The sequence below is a fragment of the Lonchura striata genome, chromosome 1A (assembly GCF_050655825.1).
Source record: "Lonchura striata isolate lonStrDom1 chromosome 1A, ASM5065582v1, whole genome shotgun sequence".
Taxonomy (NCBI): domain Eukaryota; kingdom Metazoa; phylum Chordata; class Aves; order Passeriformes; family Estrildidae; genus Lonchura; species Lonchura striata.
Genome location: NC_140741.1, coordinates 33,797,286 through 33,811,753, shown reverse-complemented (window position 1 = coordinate 33,811,753; position 14,468 = coordinate 33,797,286). Strand labels below are relative to the sequence as shown.

General features: G+C 37.6%; 1 protein-coding gene and 1 long non-coding RNA gene across 6 annotated transcripts in view; both read right to left on the bottom strand.

The window, feature by feature from the left end:
* Nucleotides 1-14,468, bottom strand: part of GRM8 (glutamate metabotropic receptor 8) — a 316,002-nt gene that overhangs the window by 293,152 nt on the left and 8,382 nt on the right. The window lies entirely within an intron of this gene.
* The window catches only part of LOC146763438 (uncharacterized), a 55,417-nt gene extending 40,949 nt beyond the window's left edge, over nt 1-14,468 (bottom strand). Inside the window, exon 1 of the long non-coding RNA XR_014951991.1 lies at nt 1-14,468. This exon is cut by the window's left edge and continues 25,791 nt beyond it. This is a non-coding gene — a long non-coding RNA (uncharacterized LOC146763438).

Below are 14,468 nucleotides of genomic sequence, written 5' to 3'. Positions count from 1 at the left end.
TACTAACTTTGCTTTTCTGCTGGTGCTTACTTGATAATCCTTTGCTTAAGAATATATTAAATGCTCTTAAGATTTTCTAGGACAGGTCTGTAGCTGTATTTTGCAATTTGCAGTATTATTATCAAAGGTTGTTAGAGAAAATTTTAAGTCATTCCTATGATCACCATTCATGCCAAAGTGTTACGCTGGCCCGTGTGATGAAAAGACCTAAGTATTCTTTCACTTTTTCCTAAGGTAACCATAAATGCTTCTTAATTGCCACCATTCTGTAATGCTTTCCAGCAGTAACCAAAGGAAGAGGAAACGTCACATATCGTTTTGCACTAAATTTCAGTGGGTCACTTCGTGCCCTTACACGAGCTTCAGACGTTCCCGCTGCAGGGGATGGAAACTGAGCCTGTGCCCGAGGGAGCCCTTGGCCCAGGGTGCTGAGATGTGAGTCCTGCAAAGGCAGAGCCCAGCTGCCCAGGCTTTCCTGGCACACAGGACAACCTGCCACTGTAGGCTAAGGGCAGGCTGCTCCAGCACATCGAAGATCACACATGGCTGCTTTGGTAAATCAAAGCAAGGGCCCCATTTGATACATTGCAAGTGATATATGATGTTAATATTAACATGTGTATAAGTTGGTTTGAGGCATAGGGCAGCTCTGCTTGTTCAAATGAATAGCAACTTCAATCTAGTGATATTGCATTTCTCATCTCCTCAGGTATTCTGGTGCAGTGCCCAGGGGTGGCAGCTGCACTGCAGAGCACTTCCTGCACTCACTTCTCAGGCTCCTGACATCATTTTTTGTTCTCCTTGGCATGTGACATGGCGCAGATAGAGCAGAATTCTGTTCTTACAAAGTGGGAATAAGTATGTGAATAATATTTTTCACTTTTTTCCCTGTTATTGTTAAGAACAGAATCTTTTAATAAAATCAGGAAGATTCATATAGACATCCAACTCTATAACTTCATTATTTTTCAGTCAGTGGATCTGAAAAATGTCCCAAATAAATTCTACTGCTGTATTATTTAATTAGGACTTGCACAAATATTGGCTGTATGCTGCTGCCCTTGCCTTCTCCTGACCTCTCCATATCCTAAGCCTTCAGTTAAGGAATGCCACATCAGTGTTTAGAAAGACTAGTATGTTAGATTCAGAAAGAAAAAAAAAGTTTCCCTCACAGAAAAATAAAACAAATAACTGGACTATTTTGCATTATTTTTATAATTCATTTTCTATGTGTTTTAATATTTGAATGGTCTGTAGTGTCTTTCAGGGAGGAATCTGGAGTGCTTCTGCAAATAGGAACTGGGAAATTAAATACATTATTTATTATTATGAATCAGTCTGCTTAAATAACTGTAGTAACTAAAATAGTCACAACAGTCTGAAGAAATGAAAGAATGAGAAATATCACTGTCAGTAACTGCTGTGGGAGTGTCCTCCAATGTTCTCTATTCAAAACAAAAATTTCTATATTCCTTCTATAAAGTCCTATATGTAAAATATATCAAAAACAATTACAATCTGTATGCCAAGAACAAAAACCATCGACATTTTATGGGAGTAAGAAAATAAGACAGGTTATGGCAAGGCTTTTGCACTGCTGAGATATCAGCCCCAAACACTGAAAGAGCTGCCTGGCATTTAGACAATTCAGAACTGAGAAGGTCAGTGCTGTATGGCAGGAGGTGATTAGAAACTCCCAGTCTTTGAAAACCACTGCATCTGCATCTGTGACTAGCAAATAGACATCGGCACTTCCAGAAGTTCACTTCACTTCAGACTCACGTGGGACAATTCAGTCATTCATACAAATCCAAAGGTCTGTCTTTGAGATCTACGTTCAGCTAAGCAGCTGAAGATGGGGGTGAGATGAATTTTGTGTTACTGCTCTGGCCAAGACTTTCAAGCTTTGTCTTTAAGAAAAATCTTGGTAAACTATGGCTAAAGCATTTAAAGGAATGTTTCATATTCAAATGTGCTTTACTCTTAGGTCTCCCCGTGGCATTTATCAGGACTTCTTAAAATGTTTTCCTTTGGTTCTGGTCTCTATCATCATGTATCTCTCATATTTTTTTTTGTACTTTATCCTCTCAATAACCAAGTATGTTCCAAAAGGAAAAATGAGGCTGCAGTAGCTGCCTGAATTATACTTAACAGCCTGGTGGTTAAAGTACTCAGCTGGGAACAACTAACCATTGAGTTATGGGGGGTTTGGACATGAAAGTCTCTCTTGCTGAAGCTGTTCATGTTTTCACAAACAATTAAACTTCCATTGGACCCGCCTGAGAGTAATTCACTGTATAGTCCAGTATTCAGTGAGGAATGGGAATAGCTAAGTTCAAATCATTACTTTAATGAACATTTAATGAATTTTAGCATGGATGAAGTAAAATTTTCCCATTGTGAAAGCTTATCATCAGTGAATAGACAGCATCTGGCAACAGCAACCTTCACATGCATCCAGCTGTCTAGAGGTAGAAGAGCAAGCAAGGGTTTTCAAGAAGATGAACCATTAGAGACCTGATTTAACAAACAGCTCTAAGATTAGAGCTCTCCAGGGAAAGCCCTGCACACAGCAGACTGGTGAGAAAATACCTGTTCTGGCAAAAAGAAAAGTCACAGGGTGAGAGTTCATTGCATACAGCATGCCCAGGCAGCCCTGTTTCTGCCGAGTTCTCACCCTCTCTGTCCAGAACTCATAATTTTACCATAAAGCAGTCTTGTCTGTGTCTGTGGGAACTGGAGTTGAGCTATGCCATCTCTTAAGTTTTATTTGATTTCCTTCTCTGAATCCAAAAGAATTTGCCCAAGGACCTCATTTAAGTCATGAGTAAACAGTGGTGTAAGAGGGGCACCAGCACTTAATGAATTGTACCCAAGACTGACATTTCAAGCCTATCACTTTTATTTTACATTCTAAAATCTCCAAAATAGAAAGAAAACAAACAAATAAAAAAAGACTTAAAAAAAAAACCTAACTTAAAAAAAGAAGCCCACAGGTTTCACTAAAACATGATCATTTTGGTGCAGAATAAAATGAATGTTTATTTTCAGTTCAGCTTTATTTGCAGAGTCTTGCTCACAATACTGTATTCATGCTTTGGGTAAAAACAACTGAAAAGGAGGCAATTTAAAATTAGGAATCACCTTTTCTAAAAGATGTGGAATCTCCTGTTAGCTCCTGGTAAATAGATGATGCAGTTATTCACCACAGAGCTGCCAGAACTTGCCTATTCTTAGGGATTTTGACTCAATTTAGAGAGAAACAAACAAACTTGTAATGAAATCATCATGGAAAATGGAGGGAAAAGAAGGGTTCCTGAGACACCAAGATACATACCGGCATAATGTTCAGCTAGAAAGTCTTTTACAAAACTGTTTTATTGTTTCTCTTCTCAAACATTTAAAAACACAAGAAGTCGTCTCAGCTTAGTAGAATGTACATTTGCACACACACCTATCTTAATTTTCTTTAATCCCACACTACTTCCTTTCATGCTTTGTCATAAAAATTACAGACATTATTTTTTTCCCTATCACCCTAATATAGGTTGCAGATATGAATTTTAACAGTTTTAGTATTATTGGGCAATAATCCAAATACCTTTTCCTGACTCTGGAGCTCTGTTTCTTTGACTGTCATGGTTTCCTAAGGGGGATGTACAGCCTCTGATTACAGGTCAGGCAGGCTTCACCACTTGCTCCTGAGACTGATGACTTGCATATTTAAATCATACTGCAAGTTGGATAATCTCCTTTCATAGCAAAACCCAGGGGAGAGGACTATGTAAGAGGATACAAGGAATCCCTGGTTAAGGACCAGCTATCTGAAGTACTTATATGCCCCCACCCCTTACTCTTATATCTGATTATCAAGGAGTCTTTATATTCACAAAGCCCTTCAGCCAGAGAAGTGCTCTATCCAGGGAAGCAGGCAGTGAGCCCCACATCAGCCCTCCAGAGCCCCGGGACACTCAGCTCCACAGCCTTCATCCCTCGGGCTGAGGATTCGCTGCTCTCTGACTTGCCCAAGGTCAGAGAAAAACTGTACTGAAGCAAGACAAAGGACGTAAGGCTTCAGCGAGCACTACCACACAGCAAGGGAAGTCTGTCACACTCACACAAAGCTTTGCAGCTTGCCATTGAGCCAAGTGATTATGTGATCCATACCAAAAATACCTTGCATTATCTTCAGCTTTTTACATCTTTACTCTCATTCTTTCCTGCAGGCCACAATAATTATTCGGTGTGCATGCAAACACACAATAAAATAGGTATAACTAGAATGGTGAACCTTCATTCCCAAAGCACAAGTTCTTTGCTATTCAGCCCAAAAATAGAAATAAGAAGAGGGGAAAAAACCCATAAGCTTTGAAACTTGGCAGGAATGTCAGGAAATCATACCTTGAGTCACAGGGCACTCTCAGCATCTGTTCCAACTGCAAGCTTTTCATGCTCCCATATACAGCACAGCTATCTTCCTGTCTTATTCCAGTCACTAAAACTAGCATTAGAAATATTTTTTTTTTCTTTGCACTCTCTAGTATCCTACACATCCGGTTTCCAAAAAGCTAGTTAGTACTGGAGATGTGAACTAGCTCACAGATTATGAGTTTTTGTTGTTCAGATGATATTTGGCAAAACAGTTCCCAGTGGGTTGAAACAACAGCTCTGAGGGCACTTAGGATTTGCAAGTGGAAGTGTTTGCAACATGCACAAAAGAAATGCTGGTTAATAAGACAAATGCTTACATTTAAAACTTTCTAAGGGCATCATCAAATCCTATCCAACAAAGAAGACACAAACGCGTTATTTTTCTCTCATGTTTCATGCTTTTTAATAGCTTTTACTTTCATTACAAACACTTCAGTTCAGCCTGAACTGAGCACAAAGAGAATCAGCCCTTTAATCCTCAGGACAATACATGTTTTCTTCACACTTTGGAAAGCAAATATAGCAGCTGGTAACTTTTAAATCCTGTGCTTTGTTGTGCAAAAGATGGCAAGCAGAACCATCAAATTTAGGAGTGGAAAACACCAGCTACTTTACCTAGATTATTTTCCTACTGGTATAAAAATGTAGATTTTTATACTTCTATCCAACCTAATTTTCAGAAAGCTAGGAAGTAAGAAATTTGGAACTTTTCTCATCACACACAACTGGATTAAACTTTAGACAACATATAAGACAACATCTTGGCAATATTTTTTTTCAATAATCAGCCCATAATTTAATTCCCGAAATAATATCCTAGCTCTAGCTAGGATATGTATGTATGTGCTCTACTAACTCCTCTTTATGAGTGGAATTTGGACTTTTAGGCTTGTAGTTTATCCATATTTTAAAATTATTATTTGGAGAGGCATGTCTGTGGAGATGAAATTGCCAGCTTCCCCAAGATCATTATTGCACCACATTAAAAAAAGAAAAATCTCTTTTAATTGAACATATTCTTATCTATTTTCAGACTGCTACCAATAGTGCATCAACATGATCACAGCTAAAAATTACATAAAGCAATTGAGGACCCATGTTCACTTTTTCTATGTGCCTGCTGGACAAACCCTATTCAAATACAAAGCCTACTAACAGTGTTGACACAATATTTTAATGGGCATAGGACATTATTTGCCTCTGGATAAATCCAGTTTAAGAGTGGTATAATTCACTGGCTCCCCTGGAATTCATTGTTCTCTCAGGGATTCTTCCTCACATAAGGAATAATCCTCACTTCCTCACTAAAAGTCACACAAAAATCAGATTCTGTTTCCCTTTTGAGTAAACAGAACTCAACAAGTAGGTCCTAACCAGTCAGCTGTAGAAAAACTTAGCTATGTACACCACTTGTCTGCATCTCATGAACACAGAAGAAGCCAGAAATTTTAATCCTAAAACAAGTCATGCCCCTGCAGCAAGACTTCTACAGTCTTGGGATTCCAAGGCCTTTGCACTTTCTATTCAGTGTATGATATCAGCCCTGACAGCCTATTTGTCTCTTTCTGTGGTTTTGGTTTGGTCCCAGACATCATAGCAGTGAGCACAGTCTGAATTCCCCAGGTTTTTTTATGCTTCTCCTAATGATATATTTGTTCCTGTCTCAGATTGCCAAGATATATTCTCTTCTTCCACAGCCCTGTCTTGAAAGGTTGTTTGGACTATGTGGTTCACAGACAATGAATTTATAGTAATATAATAACATAGCAAACGTTCTTTACAAAAGCACACATGTATATGCTATCTATTCTCTCCTTTCTGTTATTAGCCAATAGTGCTAATATAGTGCTGAATTTCACATACTCCACTTTATTTAATAGTCCATTTACATATGATCCTAATAGGCAGGTCAGTCTGGAGACCTCCTGCAACCACACCTACATTCATACCACACACACTCTAGACTGGTAGGTTGTCTAGATGGCAGCTCTCAAGGAAGTCAGCTCTTCTAAGACACTTTCTGTGTTTCAGCACTACTCATAAAACCAAAGCATACACAGGGTACCCAGAGAAGAAAGCAGAATGGCAAGAAAACCAGCCCTTTCTTCAGTTCATTTCCTGGGCTTTGCTTCCAAAGTGTCAGTCCTAGAAAACCATTGTAGGATCGATAGCTGCTCCAATGAATTGCCTAAGTAAAACTGTGGTCATAAGTTTTCACTAAGATCTTAATATTTCATGGCACTTTGCAAGCAAAAGACAAAGAAATTTTATCTGAATAACTATTACTTTAGGGAATCAGTGATCCTGTAATGCATGGAGTTCCTTAACAAAATTGTGCCCTGCCTGGGAGACAACTGCAGTGGCATTTTAAATGTAACAGAGCAACTCTCAAAGTAAAAATCTTATGGAAATTGTTAGGCACTTTTCATAGAATGATACCCAAAATGGGCTATCATACTTTTGCTACTTTCCAATTTCTAGAAGAGCTATGTACAAAATGCACTAGTGAAGAACAAGTAGAGATTCTGCCTCTACAAATACCATTGCTACACAACTAAACGCTGGAGGCACCTTTAGTGAAAAAATCTTAAGCCAATACTCAAAAGATTAATTATTCCAGCTAAGAGAAATCACTTTTGCCTGTGTCCTACAGTCTCAAGCTGTAAAAGAAATACAACAGGAAGAGAGATCTCACAATACCATGGAATATCTCAGCATTGCAATCAGAAGTAGTTTACTTCCGAGAAGAGTTAGGGCCCAGTATCTATCTGAAGTGCAAGACCAGAAATCCTACAGGGAGGTGGAAAAAGATAGAGACCCTTGTTCCTTTAGAATACAATCTTTCAACAAGCATTTCCCTTTTTTCCTCTTATTCCCATAGCCAGATCCCTCTCATAAGTTTCCTAATTTACAGCTCTTCCTCCTGCTGACACACTCATCCTCACAACCTGCAGAAACCAAGACTCAGAGTCTTGTTTATTCAGTACGTCTGAAAAAAATTTTCTTTGAAGACTATGGAATTAAATAGCCACTTGAAAAATACTAGCAACAGCAGTCAAAATGTAGCTCTTCTTAATTAACCTAGAGAAAGAAATAAACGTGTTGGAAAAGAAAGAGAAAAGGAGATGAGTAAAGCTCTTTCCAAAGGAAAGTGAAGAATTATTAAGAAACTGGCACCACTAGAACCTTCCAGTGAGAAGAGGTTCTATCTGGTGCAAGTACAAGCATGTATCAACCCATAATCTTTCTGTAAACAAGAAAGATGCATCCACATTCATAGACCTGATCCAGTCCCTTTCTGAAAGAATTTTGTTTGTTCTATTGAGGACACAGACAGCCAAGGGCCAACAGCCTCCTAATTTAAGGCCTCACTTAAATGCTTAATTGTCCTGTCAGAGAGATAGGGGACATGGTATCTTGCTGCGAGTACATATAGATTCCAGCCCAGAGGAGTGTTTTGCTCTTGGCTATTAAATTCATTCCTGTGGAATTTGTGTCTTCCAGTAAGACTTTTGTTCTGATGACTACTTTTCTCTGATTTTTTTCTCTAGGAAGCACAAGGATATACATTGAAGCACTCTAAACCAGTTTCATCCTAAAAGCACAATATGCTTTAGGGAAAATAATGAGAATGGAAATAAGCAAACACACAAAATCTACTATTTGGCTGTAACACAATAGTGCCTGGTTTCTGTGACGGTCAGAATGCAGAGCTATTCATATTGCCCAACTGCTACTGTACTGAAACAATTAAACACCAGGGGGGAAAGGTTGTCTTAATTTGGTTCTCATTGCAGCTAATAAACATTACTGTAGTCAAGCACTGAAAAAGCATAAATGATCCTTGCAGTGTCTTGGCTTCTCTTCAGTGTGACGTATCAGCAGAGCTCTGTCCTGAGAGATCAGCAGCAATGTCTGCGCTGGTAAATCACATTATTTCAGAGCACATCTCTCAGAAACAGCTCAGCTGCCTCCACTGTCAGACTGTCAGGACAGTCCATAACTCGGCCATGACCTGTGCCAGCCAAGTCTCCCAATTTTCTGACAGACTTCAGAAGTCACCATGGGTCAGGAATCATTCCCTCCTGGTAGTTTGCATGCAGACCCATGATTTGGGGAGTAAAGGAGTATGTGATATGGCCATGGATTGTCTGTGTCAGCCATGAAAGGGTGAAATCATTTTCTCTGCATATGCAGTTTCCATCATGTGAGAGAAACATGTGTAGATATATATATAGATATATATTCCCTGCCCTCAGGGAAGTAGACAGAAAATCAGATTGTTGGGCTTTAACAGCTACACTCTCTTTGTAAGGTGCTCATGTATTGTACTTATGGAATGACGCAAAACCCTCAACATCTTAGACAGTTTCAACATGCCTACAAAAGCAGGGGAGACATCTCAAACATTTAACTAATGTTAATCAAGCTTCTGATTGTTCCAGTGAAAACAATTTGCTTAAACACAAGCAAATAAAAATTACAAAAGAGAAGAACAAAAAGGTCAGAAGATGCTTCTCAAGCCTCGCAGCAAAACCAATGACAAGCAAATGAAAATAACACAGAAAAGCAGATTACCCTTTTGCTCTAACCATAGGTTATAGTTCCATCTAGGAATGTGAGAAATCAAAATTCTTAAACTTTTAGAGTATTTAAGAAACTAATAAACTGCAAAATAATGAATGAATGCATCTAGTTGGTTCTGTACTCTTTTGCCTCAAGCAGCTTAGCACAAATAAAATTTGATGCTAATCAGTTCTAGCAGTTTTCACAGAATCTGAAAACCTATTATTTCCTCTGTCTGCAACTAAAAAATTTGGCAACTGTTTCATTATTGATGCTAGCAAATTGCCTCTTGTACCTATAATTTTATCTTGGTGTTGACCCGGTATTTGCCTCTCTTGACCACACACATTTAACCTAGTAATGACAGAAGAATCATGGTTGAGTTAAATGGGGTTTTCTGCATAATCAAGTGTCTACTGCCATGGAAATATAAAGAGAGACGAACAATTATTCTATGCAAAACAAGTTCAATTATGAAAAAGAATACAATTACAATAAAGGTATTTTCCAGCCAATAACAAGACAAGATGGTCAGGCACTAAACAGATATATGCATGTACTAAGCTACAAAAAAGCACTGTAAAATCAAATGGGATGTATTGGTTTTTTTATAGTTAAAAATTATTCAGAAATGTGAATATTATCTAGAACAAAAGTAAAATAAATATGTTCATCTTAAGACCTATTTCAAAATGTTTTAGTCATCTTCTCCCTACATACAACAATTTTTCTTCACACTTCACACAAAATTTTCCACATATGTTTTAACCACCAGGAAAAAAGAATCATCCTATTACACATTTCCAATGGTATGTGGTAGAAAATATTGACACAGTGAACAGAAAATTGATATATTTTAATCAGTGCAGCACATTTTTTTATTAATGAATACCAATATTTTGGGCAGAATTCTTGAGCCTCTTCTTTACTTCTTTAAAGTATACAATACAGCTTTTCCATTACAGAAAGGGCCTGCAGTCACACATGGAACAGACTGACTCCATCTGTGTCTTCCTAGAGCCTTTGAAGTCTGTAATGCTCATGAGGTCCAAATATTTCTGTAGCTATAGAGTCTAGATCAGGATCTGTGTATGCTCCAGGTTACCTCACAAAAATATGTTTGTGGTCTCTGAAATTAGGTGATAAAATGTTACCACATTTTATTTACACTATATTCCTTTCATGAGATGCACTCCATTACCACAATTTAAATTCAATGCCCAGCATTTATGAAGTTCAGTGAGATAAGCCTCTGTACTATGGTAATGCCCTCATTTCTGTTGTCTGCTGCTCTGTGCAGGTCTAGAACACGAGGCAGCAAAAGTGCCAAATGGCAGCCAAACATAAAAAGACCTGCAACTAAGCAAAAAATAGCATCATCCAAGTATAGCCCTGGTAGCTGTGCAAAGATACCAGGCAAAGATATACACTAAACCCAAAATGAGGCAATGCAACAATCAAAGTGGATAAGCAAAATGCTACAGGAACTAATATATTCATTTCTACATTTACTGAAAGATACTATCCCTTGAATTTTGGATGGTTGCCATAAAGTTGAAAGTGTTACTCTGTAATGGCATTTGTACTTGTACTTCTATAGAGGTAAACTTGTATGAAATGCATAAGGCAAATGTGCAGGAAGTGAATATTAGTCCCTTCAGACAGCACCTATTAAAGTGGATTATGGCTTTGCAGCAAAAAGGAAATTTGATCAAAAAGAGGAAATATTTAACCTTAGGAAACTGGTGAAACAGAAGGCAAGACAAGGAAAGGTCAGGCAAGGCAAAGTAAGGCAAGGAAGGAATAAAGCTGTCAATGAATATTTTGCCTTATACGCATGTACATAAATATATACATAAAAGCTTGAGATCACAATTCACAAGCATACTGTCCACCCATCTCAATTTGCATGCAAACCATCATCCCTAGGCTGCTCCTAGTGTGACTCCGGCTAGAAGATGTGTGAAGGTGACAGATGGAGCGTACCAAGGAGTGCAGAAATAGTATGTGGGGTTTAGATGTGAGGACACAAGCATAAACAAACACCTCTCTTTTCCCAGCTGATTTTAACCATTGACATAAGTTATTCAGACGTTAAACAAGTAGAAGATTTGAATACAGGGAACATAACATATGAAGTAAGTTACATAGTCTCTTGTTTCCTTCAGGACAAGTTTGGGGGCCTGGGAAACAACCCAGATGCTCATAAGTATCATACAAATAGATAAAAGTTCCCATCTAGTCATGCCTAAGCACCCTAAAGGAAAACAGAATTTCTGTAAAACAAATATAAGGAAGGATGTAAGAGTAATATTTTGACAGATTGAGTCAATAGAAAAGTTCCCTTTGTGATAGTGAGAGCTGCTTAACTGAGACAGCCAGCTCCTCAATAGATACTACCAGCCTACAGTTCCTTTTCTCTGTTGTCTTTGTGAAGCAGCCCACTCCTGATCTTTCCTGATAAAAACAACTTAAAATTATGGCAAAAACAACCTGATGATAATCAAGGAATAAAAAGTCCACTTTCACAGAATTTTATGTTTCCTGTATGCCTCTGGAAAGTCTAAAACCATCAACAGGTGAAATTTAGTCTGTCCAAATTTGTGCCTTAATGTTTTGGACCTGCTAAGGGTAAGACCAATGGAAAATCACCTGTTAAACACCAAGGCACCTCAAAATTCACAGAACGAAAAAGGAGAGAGAAGAATTCAAGGCAAGCCATTTGATCAGGAGAAAGGCTATAGATAGAGGTCATTTTCTGTGGTGGCCTTCCTCCCCTCTTCTCATGGAAACACTTAGATAAAAGAATACATTTGCTATCAGTTTGTGCTATCCACCAGATCATCAGATAGAACTATTGACCTGTATGTTTTCTGTCATAAAATCAATAAAAGAAAGAAAAAAATTGCAAGAAAAAGAAAAACAGCAGCACAAAAGTTCAAGCTGCTGAGAGTAGCACTTCTTAGACTATCTTTGTGTGTTCACATTGAGAGATATACTTCTCACAATTTCATTACAAATTAAAATTTTGCCAGATAATAATGTTCTCAAAAATATGTAGTCCCGGCATTTAGGAACTTCAGAGCAGGTATTAAAGCAATACTGAACTTCAAATTACAGGTTCAACTTTCTAAATAGTACTGTTAAACAGAAATATGGATGAATAACACTTATCCTGGATAAAACGGAAACAGGCATTTGTATGATGGTGATTGCTGACTTCAATGCAAGAACGGACATTTACCCCAGCTGAGGGTCTCACCTTGACATACCAAGATACAGTAAACACAGTTTCATTCCTGGAGCCTCTATGAGCACAGGCCAAGGTCCAGGTCCTCAGCTACAAAGTTGTGGGGATGCATCAGTTGAGATGTCTTTGGTCTGAATACAACCCAAACTGGATTATACATCTAAATTTTAGAAAATGACCCTTAATTTCCTAATCCTCCTGACTATAACCATTGTGAGTGGTTTCTACAGTGCTCCTAACCCAGAGCCTTATCCAGAAGCCTTTATTCATGAAGAGATTCACTTCTGAGAGAAAAGTGTAAAAACAGACTTCACATGTTGGTCCATCATCAGACATTAAAGGGCATAATTTATCTCTTTTTTTACATTATTAAGAATATTTGTACAGGATCTATATTTAAAACTAAAAGAGATGTCTCCTCCTTTTGCTAGCAGCTGTGTTACATCAATTAAATGGGTAAATAAGATCTTTCCCCAGAGGGGATATCACATGACCCTCTATTGATTAAGACTGCAGTAGAATGTTATTTGCAATCTTATTGCATAATGTAAATCAGGAGGTAGCTGTCAAGGTTTCAGAAGACAAATTGCCACTATCTTAGACAATTCATAGGCCTCTTTCCTTCTTGCTGCTCTTAATTCACAGTTAATGCATGTCTTACCAGGCTTAGTTTCTTAAATCAGTCTATAGAACCCCATTCAACTCAAAACTGGATGCAAGTCGTAGTCTACATGGCCCTGCATTACAATGGGTATTAAACTGACCATTCCATCTATCATTATTTCATAAATATACATTATTTAATAGGACAACACAACTTCAAAAAAGGATGTGAACTGAAAAATAGACACCTCCTGCAACATGCCTGATGATTCCCAGGACAGAAAGTCCTCCCCATCAGGCTCCAGAGGTGCTCTCTATATAGAACATTATTTAAGTTTAGCTCAGTTTTGTTTACTTGATTTTAACAAGTAAAACATATGGTTAGAACTAGTCCGCTACTCTCAAACCTGTGCAGTAACTGCAGCTGAGCGTCAGTTTTGAGACTGGAAGAAACACCTGACCACAACCCAGAAGTCACTTTGCTTCTCCACTGAATTGTAAATCATCATTATTTCCTTTGAGGGAGAACCAAAAGGAAAGACTAAAATCTCCATTCAAATTACTAAAATACACTTTGCTGAGAAACCATCAAAAAAAGTTCAATCTTTCGCTACTACTAAACAATCTCAGTTACAACAATTAGAACACAAGTGCAACACTTTTCAAAATACATAACAGCAGTATTAAACATTACCAGAATCTTCTGTACCATACTCAAAGAAATGGTCTTTAAGTCAGTTTTGGTGATTGTAAAGTTGTATAAAATAAGGCAAGAATGGATGAAAGAACAGTGGGTGGTAGGACAGTAATAGATTTAGACATAAATTATAATTGTTCTGCACATAGAAAAGAGTGCCCAACTTACCATCATCTGCTTGGCATTACAAAGGATTAAAAAATTAAATATCTGCTGCCTGATCATTTCCATCCAAGTCTATTGATTAGAATGTGTTCATCTTCACATCTAATTTAGCAAATTTACAAGTGGCAGGTTGACTTTTCCATTATCTAGAATGTCTGAGCTTTACAAAGTATTTGGAAACAAATGCCACTAGAACCATTGCCTAAAAATAATTTCTCACAGAGTCTAGAAAAAATATCACCTTGCAGAAAATATGGAGGAGGTAAAATTTCAAAAAAATCAAAGATTTTACAGTGCATTTCATTTGCTAGACATGCACATCAGTAGCACTAGATTATTACTGGCATATCTTTATAGGTAAGGAAATTATCTGATCCTCCAAAAAAATATTTATGTTAAAAATCTACTTTTTCATTCTCCTGGAAATTTGGGGAATTAAACCTAACATAGTCTTGATGAGCATAAATGCTTAACATGGAGCAAATTTGAGTAGTCTAAAAGTAAGGATACGAATTCCTAAAGAGATTAAATGTGCACACATTGCTCAGAACTTTAACAGAAGCTCTTGGTTCCTTAAAATAAGGTCTGCAAACACTGTTTTTAGGTATTTTCCTCCCTCTGCTCTGAAAGAGAAAACAAGCCATTTCAGATTTTTGAATGTGAAAAATGTCCTTTCTTTTTTGAAAGTATGACAACACAACCACTTCACTTATTTAATTGTTCTTGAAATTAAAAAAATAAAAAATATAGAAAATA